The sequence below is a fragment of the Perca fluviatilis genome, chromosome 7 (assembly GCF_010015445.1).
Source record: "Perca fluviatilis chromosome 7, GENO_Pfluv_1.0, whole genome shotgun sequence".
In the NCBI taxonomy this organism is placed as follows: domain Eukaryota; kingdom Metazoa; phylum Chordata; class Actinopteri; order Perciformes; family Percidae; genus Perca; species Perca fluviatilis.
The window spans coordinates 1649232-1668258 of NC_053118.1; the positions used below are offsets into that span (position 1 = coordinate 1649232).

General features: G+C 39.5%; 1 protein-coding gene and 1 pseudogene across 1 annotated transcript in view; both read right to left on the minus strand.

Moving 5' to 3' along the window:
• Positions 1 to 1408, minus strand: part of oxr1a (oxidation resistance 1a) — a 274368-nt gene extending 272960 nt beyond the window's left edge. Inside the window, exon 1 of the mRNA XM_039805880.1 lies at positions 1281 to 1408. The gene's annotated coding sequence lies outside the window, so the exon portion shown is untranslated. The remainder of the gene's footprint in view (positions 1 to 1280) is intronic.
• Positions 1409 to 2424: 1016 nt separating this feature from the next.
• Positions 2425 to 8379, minus strand: LOC120561840 (annotated as a pseudogene).
• Between the last annotated feature and the right edge of the window lie 10648 nt (positions 8380 to 19027).

Consider the following 19027-nt stretch of genomic DNA (forward strand, 5'->3'; position numbering starts at 1 on the left):
GATATTGCCTCAAAATGTTTCACAACAGATTTTCTGAGAACACTGAGTTTGTATGTGCTTGTTATCAATTTAGACAACGTAATTGCATATCACGATATCTCGATATATGATTTCATCCCGATAGGATTCCATTGAAAGACGATAAATTATCATATAGAATTATTGCCCAGCCCTAGTCTCTACGACGTGTAACATTAGACAGCCAATCACAAACATTATTAGATTTTGAAAAAAAAAAAATCTAATTGTGAGTTGTCAGATATTGCGATTACGATTCGATTTGTGATTTTTTTGCTACATATTGCCACAGAAAATCTCCACCATATCCCCAGCCCTACTACAGAGTGCATCAGCGAAGCCCAGAGTGTCTCTGGACAGTAATACAGCTCCTCACATGAACATGCTGACTCCGCTCTGGACCGATATGTTTTATTAGGATGTATAATGAGAGATTAAGGAGCCTGGACAATATCCAGGCGCTGGAGACAGCTCATTCTACACCTTACGGGGCTGGACCTTATTGTATTATGCAATGTTGTAATAGGCTTAGCTACATGCTACTCTGCTGGGGGTGGGTTTGGGTAACTCTGATGACTCACTTCATTAAGTCTCCCTTCCTTAGAGCTTTCTAGCTGCTGATGAGTGAACTTTCCACACGCCCACATTAACACTGACCTCACATGGCATTTACAGTAAACAAGGTAGTCAACAAGGTAAACATCTACTCACAATACCAATTTATTGTAAATTTAATGTCACAGTTTGGCCTAATTACAATTTCTCTCCCTCTCCCTGGATCTCTTTTATCTCCATTATATTTCGTAAAAAGTCTAAAGTGACCTTATCACACTTGCTATCTTTATTCTCCTCTAGTACATAACATAACTATAGGGAGTCCCCTGCTTACTTTTGCTGGGGGATTTTTCCATTAAGTCTCTAAAAATATATTCCAGAACAGAGAAATGGCTCATACACGTTACTAGGAAGATACTAAAGATAAAAATGGTAAATACGGTACCTCTTGATAATAGTTTTTCAAAAAACAACAATTAGCCTACACCGACCATTCACCTGAATTCCACCTGCACTGTCTCAAAGCACCCCAAAAAGAACTATTTTTAACCCATCCGGGCTCCTGAGCTGCACGCGCTGCACGGAAACACAACACTTTGCAAACATTAAACCTTTATGAGGAAACGACTTATCCGGCCGTATCAAAAATATGAGCCGGATGAATCGTTTCGGAAATAACAACAGCGTCGCTGCTCGCCACTACTTACTTTGAGAGGACTACGACTCGGGGAGCCGCTTCACACTGGGACACACACGGTGTTAGCGGGGCTTCTTCATCAGGCGTCCGGCATCACGGGAACGTACACACCGGCAGACATGCAGAGTCATTTGACCTTCTCCCAATAGAAACTACCATGGGTGAAACGTAGGATAGGGGAGGAGCGGACCGTACCAAGCGGGCATCCCAGCCAGGCAAACGGGGGTGGAGGGAGGGAGGGAGGGAGGGAGAGCTGTCATCCTGGGATGGACTGCAGGAATGTGAATGATACAGTAGTTGATGTAGTGAAGGATGGAAATAATTGTGATATTAGGTGGAAATAGAGTGAAATACTGTAGCAGGGTGTAGCAATATGTATTAGCAATTCAATAACTAATGAACCTATATTCTGATAAGTGGTTTCACCCCCCTGCTGTTTTTCCCCATTAAATGTACTTTTAATTTCATGCTGAAACATAAACTATGCATGTAATTTGTATTTTATTAGTGTTCAGAATCTCACATACACCTATTTCAAATTTTCAGATTCTATGACAAACAATATACTTATTCTCTTACTTATTCAACTATAGAAATTAAAAGATGCGCTAAACAAACAAACATACAAATTAACCAACAAAAATAACACCATAGTAACAAAACTATTAATAAAACAGGGAGACATTATTTTCAATAAAGTGAAGAAATACAGTCAGGCCATTTATTTTTTTTAGATTTCTGTTACAATATCTCTCCATGAAGTAACTGTTGGACACTCTGGTAGTAGCCATTTTCAATCGCAAACATCTACCAGAGCATTGCATTTATCAAGTGTTTGTCCCCTTTCATCCAACTTTGAGGTATATTTCCAAGATATAGAGTCTTAAAGTCCAAAGGAATGTCCTCACGGAAGATGACCTGTAAAGCATTGTGTATCGCCTTCCAAGTTTTTAATGCTGGGACAGTCCCAGAAGATGTGGTAATGGTTTGCGCTTTGGTATCCACACTTTCTCCAGCAGACAGGGATGTTATCGCTATGATGAGATCTCTGAAATGGTGTAATGAAATATTTTATACTATTTTTCCAGTTAAACTCTCACCAGCTCATTGAGCTGGTGCATTTCCATTGATTGTTCATTCTTCCTCAGAAATATCTATTCCAGATTCCTTTTTACATTTCGCTTTAATGTATGCTGTTGAATGAGTTTTAAGATCCATAAGGCGTTTATATATGGCTGATATCACCCCTTTACTGAGATTTGACTTATATATAAATATCTAAAGAAATCCTGTTTTTCCAACAGTTAATTTTCTTGAATCATTTCAAAACTAAACAATCTGTTTCCATTCATAATATTGCATAGAGCTGTTATTCCATTAGCTCTCCACTTTTTGAATCTGGTGTCCATTTTAATCGGTGTGAAGTCTGAGTCATATTCACACCATTAAACAGACAGCAGATCTCCTTCTAGTTTATATTCTCTAATGATATTTTTCCACACCTTAAGAGTCAATTTGACCCATGGGTTATCAGAACTGTCTATGTAGTGTTGCATTTTAGAGTCATAATAATTGCTTGTATTGTATGTCGTTCCACTGTGCCGAATATGAAGGACTGCACCAGTAGATTTACTATGTTTTAGTGAAGAACTGTCAAATTTGACATGCTTATGTATTTAACCTATATCTATAAAATAAACATCAATAAATAAATATCCCAGGTGCAGTAATGCATATACACAAATAGTCCTTTATCAAAACAATAATTTTTTTCTGTGTGCAGTAACATATGTGTATGTATGTAAAAATCTCAGGTGCAATTATGTTTCCAGTGCACTTTTTCAATCCAACTTTATTTATCTTACATATTTTTTGTAGAGCTGACTCTAAGAGCAATGCACAGATATTCCAATGTACCTATGACCCTGTACCTGTGCAAATGGAAGTACACATATATTCTATTCTACCAGGAAGCCTCTTGAGATACATGATCTCTTCTACATGAGGGTCCTGGTCAAAATGGCCGTGTAAACATATAGCCACATTAAAAATGTACAACATTCACATATACTGAAGCACAGCAACAAATGACCCGACAGGCATAGAGCTTGAATATTTAAAACAGTTATAGTCCTCATAAAACTTTATATAAAAAAGGTGTTTGAATCCTGTATGAGGGCAACATTTCAAAAGGAAGTTTCTTTTGTAAATGTTTCCAGGGTCCATAAAAAAATGCAGTTTCACAAAGTCCAGAAGTGACTCTATGAAGATTATTCATTTTGTTATGATCTGAGGCCTGTACTACGAAGCAGGATTTGGCGTTAACGAGCTAACTTCAGGCTCAACCCAGGATTTTCTGTACTACGAAGGTGGATCAGTTGTTATCGGGTTCAATCGCCGTGGTAACTCATGCTGAACACCTAACCTGGTCGGGAGCAGGTTAAGTTGGAGATCAGAGATCAACCGGTGTTAAAGCACCACCTACTGACCAATCAATACTCGATTGATAACGGCGTCACCGTTCTTAGAAGATCAGGCGGAGCTCGGTGCAGAGAGAGAGAGAGAGAGAGAGAGAGAGAGAGAGAGAGAGAGATGCGCTCATAAAAGTTAAAACATTTAGAGACAACCCCGTTAACATTCCCTGATTGGTATTTTTATGAAATATATATATATTTTAATGGGAGGGAATTACATATCGGCTTCTTGAGCCGTGTGTCGCCAATGCGCACAGCGGTTTGAATTATGTTTTTATATTTTTCATTTGCTCTCACGATCGCTTCCCACTGCCAGGGTTGCAACTGAAATAATAGGCTAAAGCAATGACAGTTTATGGAAAGCACAAGTGTAATTATGGTCAGATCTTGGCCCTGACTGATGGGGAAGTGATATTGGAGTTGTGATTTAAACATCTACAGCGTCGGCTATTTTTTTTTTATTGCCAGCTGTCCTCCTGTTTTAGGAAGCAGCGACTGTAGGCTATTGCGTTTTCCCTGTAAAACCGAATCTGTGTTCTTCATATTTATGTAGAATTATGATTTGCTCTTCTTATATATAGGAACATAAGCGGCTCTGGTAGATGTTTGCGATTGGTCGTGGTGCGCAAACACCGCCTCTTTTATGTGAACGCGCGCGCCGCTGGATTGGGAAACCCTGAGTTGACTGAACTAGTTGATAACAGCGTCGTAGTACAGGTTATGATGGACCGCGGTTGTTAGGTTTGGTGAAGCCGGATTACTGAAAGAAATCCAGAGGCCTGTACTACGAAGCAAGATCAACATGTCCTGGATTTCTTTCAGTTATCCGGCTTCACCTAACCTAACAACCGCGGTCCATCATAACCTGTACTACGACGCTGTTATCAACTAGTTCAGTCAACTCAGGGTTTCCCAATCCAGCGGCGCGCGCGTTCACATAAAAGAGGCGGTGTTTGCACACCACGACCAATCGCAAACATCTACCAGAGCAGCATATTTTAAACAAGAAGAGCAAACTATAATTCAACATAAATATGAAGAACACAGACATGGTTTTACAGGCATAACGCGAAACAGTCGCTGCTTCCTAAAACAGGAAGGAAAGCTGGCAAAAAAAATAAAATAAATAGCCGCTGTAGATGTTTAAATCACAACGCTTATTAATATCACTTCCTCATCAGTCAGGACCAAGATCTGACCATAATTACACTTGTGCTTTCCATAAACTGTCGTTGCTTTAGCCTATTATTTCAGTTGCAACCCTGGCAGTGGGAAGCGATCGTGAGAGCAAATAAAAAATATAAAAACATAATTCAAACCGATGTGCGCATTGGCGACACACGGCTCAAGAAGCCGATATGTAATTCCCTCCCATTTATAATATATATATTTCATACAAATACCAATCAGGGAATGTTAACAGGGTTGTCGATCTCTAAATGTTTTAACTTTTATGAGCGCACCCCTCTCTCTCTCTCTCTCTCTCTCTCTCTCTCTCTCTCTCTCCCTCTCTCTCTCTCTCTCTCTCTCTCTCCCTCTGCACCGAGCTCCGCCTGATCTTCTAAGAACGGTGACGCTATCAATCGAGTATTGATTGGTCAGTAGGTGGTGCTTTAACACCGGTTGATCTCTGATCTCCAACTTAACCTGCTCCCGACCAGGTTAGGTGTTCAGCATGAGTTACCACGGCGATTGAACCCGATAACAACTGATCCACCTTCGTAGTACAGAAAATCCTGGGTTGAGCCTGAAGTTAGCTCGTTAACGCCAAATCCTGCTTCGTAGTACAGGCCTCTGGGGCCTGTACCATGATGGTAGTTGAACAAACTCAGGGTTGCAGGATTGGTTTAGAGTTGACAAAACCAAACCGATGCATGTGTGTAAATGTGTGTATTCATATATATATATATATATATATATATATATATATATATATATATATATATATACATATATATATATATATATATATATATGTATGTGTGTAAAATGTGAATGTATTTGCTTTGACATACTAAGAAAGATTAATATTTGATTTTTAGATGCAACCCCAACTCCAAACGTTCTTGGCAGCAGATCAAGACAAAATATAAAAATATAATTCAAAGTGGTGAGTATTTACCACAACCTTTTTATTATTTTTGTGAACATTTTATCACAAACCCTTCTTTGCAGCAAACAGAAAGAAATGTGACATCCGGAAAACTGGGGGAGGGCCACCTCCTGCAGAATACACTGTGGCGGAGGAGTTGGCTTTGAGTAACAATAAGGGGCGGCCAATTATGGATGGGGTTTCAGGTGCTGTGCAATCTGACCCTGGTGCTTGCTCCTCGAAGCAAGTGACACTGGGTATGTGTGTTCAATGCATTACTAGTAATTTAAAAAAGGGTTAAATATGGCTGACTCTATGTTCTGCAGTAGAGGGAAATACAGTGTCCCTGTTGAAGCCAGCACACATGCACACAGAGGTCAGTATGCAGCGGACAGAACACCATGAACATAACCTTCTTTATAACAGTTATGGTTTACATTGGCCTACTTTTACTTATTAGGGTGAAGCAAATGAAGACACTCTGTCTGTGTGTTCGGAGACAGTTGCTGAGGTGAATGCCCTGCATGGGCTTTTTATTATGGCACACACTTGAATGGTTCATAATTAACATAATTACGTGACTGGCCCTTACACATCTCTGTTATTGTAGGATTTTTCACAACCTGACCCAGAAACTGAGGCCTCTACCTCAATGGGCTACAGAAGGAATGTGAACAAGGTAATACTTTACACCCTTGAAAAACAATTATGTTTGTAAAACATCATGCCACTTTATGTGATTTGATTAACCTCCAGACAACTTGTAATGATTGTTTGTGGTGGAATTGTTTCAGGTGGAAACAGACTCAGTCAGGGCACTTTACAAAAGGAGTCTCGAACTCGACTGTTCACTGAAGGAGCTGGACTGTGAGCTGAGGAGGCTCCAAATAAAAAAAATTAAATTGGAGATCAATCAGCTGGAAAAACAACAGATCTCAGTATGTTAACTTATTTAATCAAGTAACCCTTTAGTGTGAACACTATGAATATTAATTAATATAACTTTCTCTTGCTCTCTTTTTCCTCCCTATAGCCACATGACTAATAAAACAGTTTGAGACCTATCTGCAGTGTGAATGTGTTTTTATTAAGTAAAATATTGTGTTGTGATTGCATCTCTGACAGCTGCGCCAGCTGGGTGGTCAAGTGTGATGGGGTCAATTTCATCTGGGAGAAGTTGGTTTTGTGGTGGTACTCCCTCGCTCCTTTCTGATAGTGGCTATATTGTGCAGAATGGCACATGCAGCCACTATCTGTGATGCCCGCTCTGGTGACACTCTTAAGCGCCTAAGGCAGTTGAAACGTGCCTTTAGGATGCCAAAGGTCATCTCGATCTTGACCCTGGTTTTACTGAGGGCCACATTGAAGCGGTTTTGTGGCCCTGTCTGAGGGTCTGGATAGGGGGTCAGCAAAAACCTCTGGCATGCATAACCCCTGTCTCCTACCAACAGGCCATCAAAAAGCCCTGTCATAGAACAGAAAATGGGAGAAAAGAAAATAAGTTTTGCTGTCACAATTAAAATAAACCGGTTTTGTACTGTACCAAATTTAACTTGCCTTCCTCAAAGCGCTGACACAACACAGACTCGTGGAAAATTCGTGAGTCATGCACTGAGCCAGGCCATTTGGAATCCAAGCTTGTGATCATGCATTCATGATCACAAGTCATCTGCAGATGAAAACTGTTAGTTACTATTAATTTAAAGATTTATTTAAATTGCAAATAAAAATCATTATACATTATATATATATATATATATATATATATATATATATATATATATATAGAGTAGCCCTACCTGAACATTAAGGCTGTGGAAGGACTTTCTGTTCACGTAATCTGCCTCATGTTCTCCTAGAGCTGTGGAGATTGCAACATGTGTGCAGTCTATTGCTCCAATGACTCTAGGGAATCCTTTCATACGAAAGAATAAAAATATATATATAAAAAACCATTCTTAACATGTAGCTACTGTAGACTATTGTATAATACTTAAGTCCTAAGTGCAAGCTGCTTTTTGAAGGAAAACAAAAGATTGTGAAAGGTTAAATTTGTTCATGTCACCCTATCAATATATCTTACCGGCAATTTTATAAAATCCCTCTTTAATGGACATGGTCGATAAATGTCCAGGGAACACAATGAAGCTATTTATGTACCCCTGCAGTGCTAGGACCACCTTGCGAATGGTTCGACAAACCGTGTTTTTCCCTAGGTTCTCCGCATCACCGACCGCATACAAGTATGTACCACTTGCAAAGAAACGCAACGCAATACATACCATTTGCGGTACAGTAAGTGCATGGCTTCGACGAGTCACATTTGTTATGTGCGGCTCAAGAAGTTCGCAAATATAAGTTATTCCTTCCGCGGAAAATCTGTATCTTTCATACAAGTAAGTTTCAGGAAAGTCAAGGGGATTTTGTCTGTCCCTAAAAACTCTTTCTCTACGAAGTGCTCGTCTAACAATTTGCGCTGAGATGTCCACAGGATTTGGAAGAAAAGGTGAAGCCATTGCAATGATTGCAACAGAGAACAGAAGCTGGGAATTAATTACGTCACCTATATGTTTCTTTTCTCACCACTGATTGGTCAAACTTCAGACTGAGATCTCAAATCCAGAACATAACCTGCCCCGGAGCAGGTTAGCCGTGCAGCGTAAGATACCATGGCAACGAACACCGATTAAAGCCGAGCTACTTTCATAGTACCTAAAACCCAGGGTTGGTGGAAACTAAACTGAAACATAGCTGGCTAGCCACCTAAACCAGCTTCATGGTATAGGCCCCTGGGGCCTGTACCATGATGGTAGTTGAACAAACTCAGGGTTGCAGGATTGGTTTAGAGTTGACAAAACCAAACCGATGCAATCAGGCTTTATTGGTACCATGACGCAGCTTATCAACTTTCTCTGTTAACTCAGGCTTTGATCCTTAAACTCTGATTACTCCCCGCGCGCGTGCACATAAAAGAGTGACGTCGGCACCGAACAACCAATCACGTTCAATATGGATAGAGCGAGAGCAATATATTTTTCTGCGAAGGAGCAAGAAATTATTTTAGAATATAAAAATGTTTTTCAAGCACGCAGTAATACCGTCTCTGCTGCCAAAGCAAGAGAACAATCTTGGAGGAAGATTGCTGATTGCGTTAATGCGGAAGTTAAAGAAATACATTCTATAGGCCATTAATGTGAAATTATGAATATAGGCTAATCATATTAAAAATGTATTAAATAAAATGAAAATGTGTGTATGTATATATATATATATATATATATGTATGTTTGTAAAATGTGAATGTATTAGCTTTGACATCCTAAGAAAGATTAATATTAATTGATTTTTAGATGCAACCCCAACTCCAAACGTTCTTGGCAGCAGATCAAGACAAAATATAAAAATATAATTCAAAGTGGTGAGTATTTATCACAACCTTTTATTATTTTTGTGAATATTTTATCACAAACACTTCTTTGCAGCAAAAGGTGAAGCCATTGCAATGATTGCAACAGAAAACAGCAGCTGGGAATTAATTACGTCACCTATATTTTTCTTTGCTCACCGCTGATTGGTCAAACTTCAGACTGAGATCTCAAATCCAGAACATAACCTGCCCTGGAACAGGTTAGCCGTGCAGCGTAAGATACCATGGCAACGAACACCGATTAAAGCCGAGCTACTTTCATAGTACCTAAAACCCAGGGTTGGTGGAAACTAAATTGAAACATAGCTGGCTAGCCACCTAAACCAGCTTCATGGTATAGGCCCCTGGTCTCATAGCTGTTTGTAAATAGGGAGTTTACTAAGAACTGATTTCAAAATAAAAGGTATTATTACAGCCTCCATTTAAAGAAACAAACCAAGGCTCAAAAGGGATTGGAGGATGCAACATATGTTCAATGTTCAATTTATTTATAAAGCACATATTAATACAACAAAAGTTGACCACAGTGCTGCAAAAAATAAAATAAAACAATCTTCAAGACATTTAAATTCTGGACCTTGCCACTAGTAAATACTACTAAAATCCTCTCACATCATTAACACAGCACTCATAGATGATCAAAAGCCAGAGTGAAAAAGTAAGCTTTCAAATGTCGTTTAAACTCTATAAGAGAGGAACATTCCCTAATATAAGGAGGTAAGATATTCCACATATACACATATAAAAAAGCATGCCAGACACAAGGTTAACAATTAACCAACAAGCTTTATTAAATAATGCAAAAATATTCCCAAAAGTAGCAAACAAAGAGAAAAAAAAAGGGACTGGAGACCCCGGCCAAAAAGAACAAAAGATGGGAAGACGCTGGACCAACCACACTATGGGCCGTCGCTGCCCGTGTCTCCCCCTAAACTACTTAAAAAAGGGTAAACTAATCCTAGAACAAACAAAAGAGACAAATAACTTAACTACCGGTAATCTCCAGCCCAAACTGAACAAAAGAAACTAAAATAACAAAACTCCAGCACCTAAGTGTATATGGAGGTTGGGAAACACAAAACTCCTTGTGGAGGAGAAAAGGTAGTGTGCTGCTGGTGTGATCTCCATGTGCCTCTGTCCCTTCACTCTCTGCCTTCTTATCACCCCCCCCCCCACACACACACACACACACTCTACCTGAGCACTGATTATGCTCAGGTGTGCAACAGGCAGAGGGAGGAGGGCAGAACGAGGGACAGAGAGAGAGAGAGAGAGAGAAAGAGAGACAGAGGGAGAAAACAAGACACACACACCAGAGGGACATGTAACAGGTATATATGAATATTCCTCCATAATTGTTGGGAGGACCAACATGCACAATAGAGAGCAGTGGTGGACGGTTAACAGGATTGATGCATGCATATACAGGATGGCACCATAATCCAGAACAGAAACATGAGGTAAAGTAAACCAAAGCTGCTGAGTCATTGACACCAGATGTTATGGGAGCAGAAGTAATAGATGTTTTCACAATGTTTACAATCCATTTACATCTAAACATTAAACTCACTGTATTTATACTTTTGATTGTATTTATTGCCTATTTTTGACATTTGTCACCTCTACTGTATGACTCTAGTTCATCAGTAAACATTAAATCCTGTAATGTAAAAAAAGAATGCTTCACATATAACAGCATTAAGTGTAAGTCTATTAAGGACTTCTACAGAAATAAATGACATTCTTTGTGGTAAAAATGTAAGTGCATTATATCTACAGTATACTATATAGATTCATTGTGCTAATATGGTAGGTACAATAATAGTTTTAACTAAAGCACTGACAGTGTAAGTTCCTGTAGGAATTTAATGTGACAGTGGATATAAAACATAGCCACTGTCACTCACTTGCCCTACAGAGATGTCATACATCTGGACAGAATACTAGAATACTAATTAAATATTATAGCAAAAGGTGATAAATTAACTAGAAAAAGGGATCCTCAAACTTTATTATCTATCCATTTAGTCTGTTTATGTTGAGGTATATGGCCATCTTATTGTATCTGTATATTCTATATGATTTGTACTTAAGCTTTGGGTAACAAAGAAACCCAGATGAACTTTAGCCTAGTTTCAGAAGACACATCTGGAAAAAGCATTATCAATGGGCCCCCAGGATGTTTAGAGAAGACCAGTTGGCCTGTAGCCATTGGTCAGATTATCATCCCACCCTAAAGTTATGAAGAATAGATATACCATGTTCGAACAAAGAAAAGGCAGAGTGACTTTTGAGAATCTGGGTAGCTGTCGCTCTCCGAGCTCTGCAGGGCTTGTAATTTGATGCTGATTTCTTGAATGTGAATAAACCTTTATAATCAAGAAACAGTGTCGGCAGATTCCTCTCTACACAGCAACGCATCATCGATACTAAACAACAAATCTGGCGACGAGGACTTCGGGACGTGATGCGGGCCGGTCTCAACGTTCCAGCACGGGCACGGTTGACGTGGGAGAATTTTCCTGTCTAGATTGATTGATGGATATTTGGAAAGAAGCTGCCAGACAGGTTTTTCGCTCTCACACTCCATAAAATGTTTGTTTACATTTCCTGATATTGTTCACATTCTATGAAAACTTGTGTTATTTTGTAATAATTTTACTTTTTCTGTTTCGAGACTTAATTAGTCTCAAAGGGGGGAAATATGAGGTATATGGCCATCTTATTGTATCTGTATATTCTATATGATTTGTACTTAAGCTTTGGGTAACAAAGAAACCCAGATGAACTTTAGCCTAGTTTCAGAAGACACATCTGGAAAAAGCTTTATCATTGGGCCCCCAGGATGTTTAGAGAAGACCAGTTGGCCTGTAGCCATTGGTCAGATTATCATCCCACCCTAAAGTTATGAAGAATAGATATACCATGTTCGAAGAAAGAAAAGGCAGAGTGACTTTTGAGAATCTGGGTAGCTGTCGCTCTCCGAGCTCTGCAGGGCTTGTAATTTGATGCTGATTTCTTGAATGTGAATAAACCTTTATAATCAAGAAACAGTGTCGGCAGATTCCTCTCTACACAGCAACGCATCATCGATACTAAACAACAATGTGTATGAGTTACTCAGTCACATATACTGACTGAGTTAGAACCCAAATGACAGAATATCCAGTTGGCTAAATGGCACACTAGAAAGACTTTATGAACTATTATATTTGGATCAAAGGTAATATCCTTTATGAACTATTATATCTGGATCAAAGGTGACATCCTTAAATGTAAAAAGCAAAGCCCTGGCAGTGAAGAATTAAAAAACACAGTGGGCTGTTGTTTTCCATTAAAATGTGTGGCCTTGTGAGAACACGGCCTCATATAAACCATGTGCTTCCTTTCCAAGGGATCATACATTGTAAAGTTGTCATTGTGGGTGTAAAGGAGAAAACACTATTTAGATATCAAACTGGTTCAGTATGGGGAAAAGAATCCACATGAACACCTGGAAACCATTAATTTGAAATGTTGCTGCTCATGCTTGTGCCAGGGGCGGGGCTGGGGCATATGACAATTGTGATTTCCATTGGATCAGTGTAGCCTGCTATCACTTGGCTGCCTGTTCTGCCAATCTTCCCAGCCCGTTGTCACATGACCAATTACTGTTTCCATGATGACTATCCAAAATTCTGATACCATGGAACCAGCACTGGAATTATTTTTTATAATAATGAATGTGATGTTTTATTCAGCAGAATTACATTATGTTATTCTATCCTATCCTATATTTTAAGCACCCATATCCCTTACCCCCGGGCCCCCCCTGACTGATTATTGGTCCCCCCGTGTGCCACCCCACTTACAACATCATGGAAGCACCCCTGGCTTGTGCTGGCATTTAACATGTACGTTGTGTGTATGTGTCGTTGTTGTGTAGTGATGGTGATGTACAGTCATGTCGGCCATGTTGGGCCGATAAGGCCCAAGGCAAAATGCAGACCAGTGCCTTGCTCCTTCCCCTCGACCACATTGACAACACCAGGACTTTGTGCCCACTGAGTTGGAAACTATATTTCTCAAGTATAAATGAAGACTTGTTACCGTATTGATTGATGTTGCACTTAGACAGCGAGGGGCTAAAATCGATGAGCACCACATGGAGTCTGAAGACAGAAGGCTGAAGACTGATGCCTGTGATGCCTACCCTCCTGAACACCCCACAGCTCACTCATAAATAAATGAGGGAGAGAAATAGCTTGCTTTGAGGAAGGCCCTCCATATATCTTATTTGTTTGCACTGAATCATCCACAAAACAGACAAATGCCCATTAAGATATTAGATATTCTTCACTCCACAAATACACAATATAGTCCAGTTTTTCATGGAACAAAGAATCCAGTCGTCAGAAATTAGTTAAAGAGGCACTTCATTGCAGTAATAACATTTAGTGTGTGTGTGTGTGTGTGTGTGTGTGTGTGTGTGTGTGTGTATATGTGTGATTATTCTCACACCCATCATAAAACTGTAAACGGTCTTGCACAAATTAATTTGGCTTGAGAGTTACTGAGAGCTAGTAAGTATGAATTTCTCATCTGAGCGAGTCTGAGTGAAATTACTGGGGAGGCGTTGCCTGTACTGTTAAATAAAGCTCAATGGAATAGTTCAAATGAAAACCCAGTATACATTATACGATAGACTCACATCTTGATCTATGTCAATTGGAAACATCTCACCTGGCATTTATGGTTGCAACAACATGGTAAAAAAAGCAATTGTTTTTTTAGAAACTGCTCACATTGGGTTGTATTTGTGGTACAGCTATGGAGCCAGACATTGAGAACATTTAACCCTTGTCTTCCTGTTGCCCATGAACTTGTCAAAATTGAATTTTTTGCCCCTTATTTCAACATTTCTTTTGATTCATGGTCAATAAACCTAGTTTATATGACATTATACCTAATATTTGAGATAAAACAAAGCAGAAAAAGCAAAGCAAGAAAAGTATGAATTCTTTTGACTAATAGTTAAGATCAGAGGATTTTGAATGGATAGCAGACTGGTGTGTCAAAGTTTAGTCAAGATACCGTTTTGAAACCATTTAAACATTTGTTTTTGAAATTATATAAAATGTAATAAAACAACCAAAATGCAATGAAAGTAATAATTACTTTAACCTGTGAAGAATGTTGTGTGGGTTCTGTGCAACGTACATGCATGCATCCATGTTATGTTTGGGCAATTTGGTTGAAAGAAACCCATATTTCTGATCTTCGAAAACGGGTCAAATTTGACCTGAGGACAACACAAGGGTTAATGCTGTGGGTCAGTGATGAGGAAATGTTTGAAATGACTACTTTTGGCTTGGTGATATTGTACCATTTGACAGGCATATCCATCCACTTTTATCATATTCTCCCTCTACGATAGTTTTTGTAAATCTGCTGAGGGAAAAGGGGCAGATGGAGATATTTCCTTCATTTAACATCACTCAACTCAGGGTTACACGGGTAACAACCAGGCCAAAGGTCTACAGCCATGGTCTATTAAAGTGCTTTGAGCTAAATGCTAACATCAGCATGCTAACATGAACATTGACAAGCTGATGTTTATGATGCATTTGTGAAGTCTAGACAGATTCAGAATAATGGAAAAACGTCCCCTTATTCCGATTTGGGACTGTCATACATTTACTTAGTTTTTGCCCTTATTCCAAAAAAGATGATATTCCGACTAAGCTGTTTACATGGCTAATGAAAGTGAATATTCCACCAATATTTCCGTTTGCAAAATACGATTTTTTTTAAAGTTTTCCAGTGGTGGTGGACTTGTTGGACCGTGTGAACACAGCGTCCCTCTTTCATTCCTTCAACCAGCTTCTTGAAAAGGCCGGCCTCTTGATAGCCAAGTCTTTGATAATGTTTAAAAGTAGCTGTGTTTCTCCTTCTTATCGGGTCTGCAGCCCTGCAAACTGTTGGCTGGTTGGTTTGTGTTCAGCAACCATAGCAACGCACAGAGCTGACCATAAGCCGTAAACAGCCAAGAACAGCCGTAAAACTGGCCATAAACTGCGGTAAAAACCCAGATTGAGACGCATATTCTGAATGCGCTGTATACATGTCCAAAGAATGCCTCTAAAACCCGAATATAACCGGAATATCCCATGTCTTAATCAGAAAATGCTATATTCGGAAAAAGGCCTTATTCTGAATATCCAACCGGAATATGCTGTTTACATGACCTGTATCAAATTCGGAATATTGTCATATTCAGAATTATAGTGGAATATTGGTGTGCATGTAAACATACTCATTGTTCCAAGATGGTTACCCCTACAGCTAGCCTTGTAGTCATGTCATTTTACTATCCTATATTAGCTATCTAGACGGCCTCACATCACCCCCTGTACTCAAGTCTCTCCACTGGTTATATATAGCATTCCGTTTAAGATTCTCATTCTCATAAACAGATCATTGCACAATAAGTCACTTGCATATAGGCCTGTCACGATAACAAATTTTGCTGGACGATAAATTGTCCCAGAAATTATTGCGATAAACGATAATATTGTCATCGAGAGACCATTTGCATCTAATATAATGATAATGTCCAAATAATAGGCCTAATACTAATACTACTACTACTACTACTACTACTACTACTACTACTACTACTACTACAGGTACACATTTTCAAAGATCAATACACTTTTATTTCTAAAGAATATTTAACACTGGAACTGGAAGACATTTTAAATATCCACAATATGTCTTTGATCTCCTTTGGTATGTCGTCTTTCACGCTGATGTAGGCTACAGTTGTGGAATTGCCGTTTGTGACACGTAAGTTCTCAGACTAGAGACTCTGTACTACATTTTACAATTATTTAACACTAAATATTACATTTAAATAATATATAATAAAAAAATAAAATCTAAATGTATGGCTAGCTGCCACGTGGCGAGTAAATGTACCAAAATAGTTCTGTTTTTCAGTCTTCATTTTGGCGAAGGTGCGGCTTCTACTCCTCTGCAGGTCGGAGCTTCGTGGGGGCGGGCCGACACACACAGACACACACACACACACACACACTTTCCACACTCCGTGTCCGCGGACAGCTGTAGGCTTGTACCGTTAATGTTCGGTGCATTGTCGGACACATGCAGCCACTTTCCTGAAACCGCTTGCGAGACTGAAGAGTCCACAGCGGCGTGTATGTCCCGAGCGTCTCCAGAGTCTCCACCTGCAGGTTGTCAGCTGTGTGGTTTGGAATGAAACGGAGAAAACGGGACGCCGAGTAACACGGTGGATATCGCTCATATACTTTCTTTTTGACGGCGCCTTAACTGCAAAGTGCTGCAGGAAACCCTGCTCCAACTCTCTCGCTCTCTCGCGCCGGAGTAGCCTACCGCCCACACAAAGACCATGCGCCTGACAAGAGGGTTCACTCCTCGTTACGCTAAGGAACCGAGAGTGGTCCTCCAGTCTCTTTGGTAGAGAGAGAGAGGGAGAAACGAGGAAAATAAACAAGCATGCAAACGGAAATTATCGCGGCCGGAAAAATTATCGAGCTCATTTTTTCTTATCATGCGATAACTCGATTTATTGACTATCGCGACAGGCCTACCTGCATATGTGGCTGACCTACTGCAACTGTATTTATCAGCAAGCACCCTAAGGTCCAAAACGTCCAATCTACTCACTGTTCCTCGCACCAGATGTAGGACCCGTGGGGACCGTTCTTTTGAGTCCATAGCACCGAGACTCTGGAACGCTCTGCCTCCTTCAAAATGGTCTGCTGTCTCTGTGGACTTTTTAAAAAATCTGTTGAAGACCAACTGTTTTTTAACAGGCTTTTGGATGACCTCCCCACACTTTATTTTTATGTATTACCTTGTGATTTTAATAGCACTTTGTTTGAATATGTATCATATTGTACATTTATGTAAAACACTGTGATTTTTTGTATCTGTGAAAAGCGCTGTATTAAATACATTTGACTTACTTACTCCTTTTGCTGTGTTAAGTAGCCTATTTGGAGCGGTTTGTCAACGTGTGAAACCTTGAACGCATATCTTGTTATTAGATGTGTTAAATCTTTTATCTGCAGTAGTGCAAGTGATGGTGGGTTATGTTGTGTTTTCCCGTTTGGTCTTATGATGGCACAGCTGTCTCGCTGTTACTATGAGTAAACACAGACACAATGATGAAAAAGTTAGTTTATGGACCTTTTTACAGCAGACATTTTGACTTGTCATAGTAGGAAAAGCACAGCTGAAATTGATAACCTTAACAATGGCTCAATTCCATCAAGTGTCCCAGTAAGCTATTTCAGTGAGTAAGCATGCACAACACCTGTGCATGCTGTTATGCCTCTCCTAAATGGAATGCAGCCATCATTAATGGTTTTGAATACACCTGTGCTTTTCCTACTATGACATGTCAACATGTCTGCCATGAAAAAGGTCAATATTATCTTGGCACTGGAACATGAGAATGATGAAGCCTGCTCAGTAGGGGTGGCAATCACCAGAGGCCTCACAATACGATATCGTCACGATACTTATGTCACAATACCATATTATTGTAATTTTAAACATACTGCAATATTCTGCGATATATGGCAATTTATTACCTTTTTCCAACTTCAAATTTTTCCCAATTTCAAATGAATCTCAAAAGGAAAGGAAAAAAAGGAAACCGTTTCATCTAAAAAGATACATTTCTCTGCTTGTTCATCTCACTTCAATTGTATTGCTGTAAAATGGGATTGTCAAGCAGTCAAACTGACCATCACATATATAATAAAAGATTGATACTTGGGCGTCTGTGTATCGATACAGTATTGCCACGGAAAATATCGTGATACTATGCTGTATTGATTTTTTCGCCCACCCCTACTGCTCAGACGACATAAGCTCTGAATATCAAGATACTGTCCAGGTAGCAGCCCCAAGAGAAGTTAGGACTGATGAGGGAACCTCATATATTCACCACCACTGCCTCGTCCTTGTTGAACATACTCTAATGTACGGATGGCTTTGGCTCACTGAACATCTGATGTGGTGTCCAAACACAGTATCCAGTGGTGCCGTTCCAAAAATGTTATTTTCGTCAATGCAGAGAAATGGTTTACACTTGGTTGAGGATTAGTGGATGGTGTATTAAGGATGATGGATGATTTTGTACAAAAAAATGCATATTTAAAGAAAAGGTCACAGATCTGAAGAGCATTAAACAATCAAGAATAACAAATTTGGTTAAACTCATCTTGACTTACATCATTAGTGCATCGACAATTTGCACTGCATCCAAAATCTGCACTTCATTTTTGCGTTACTTAACAGGATTGAACTCTGCAATTTAGCATAAACAAAACAATATATCAAAGTTCAGCCAAAAAATTCATTGTGACCAAAACATATGTGTTATATAGGTGAAAAAGTCCATTAAACTCACATCAATCCTATCTTTGTTCTACCTGGTGTTGTTTGGTTTGGAGGGAAAAGAGAGTCACAGGCCTGAAAGGCGGAGTTATATAAGGGTGGAGTTATTTAACCTTGGAAAGGGGAGTGGTCTTAGTCATGATTGACAGTCCATGCAATGATGCAGGTGAGGTGGAGAATTGTTATTTAAGTAGTTTTCCTGGCCAAATATCCAACTTGGGAAGCCAGAAGATCTCACAAGTGTCGCACTTTCCTGGAAAACCTCAGTCTTCAGCTGTTGTGGCCATGGCTGGAGAAAAGGAAAGAGGTGTCACAACTTCCAAAAGCCGATG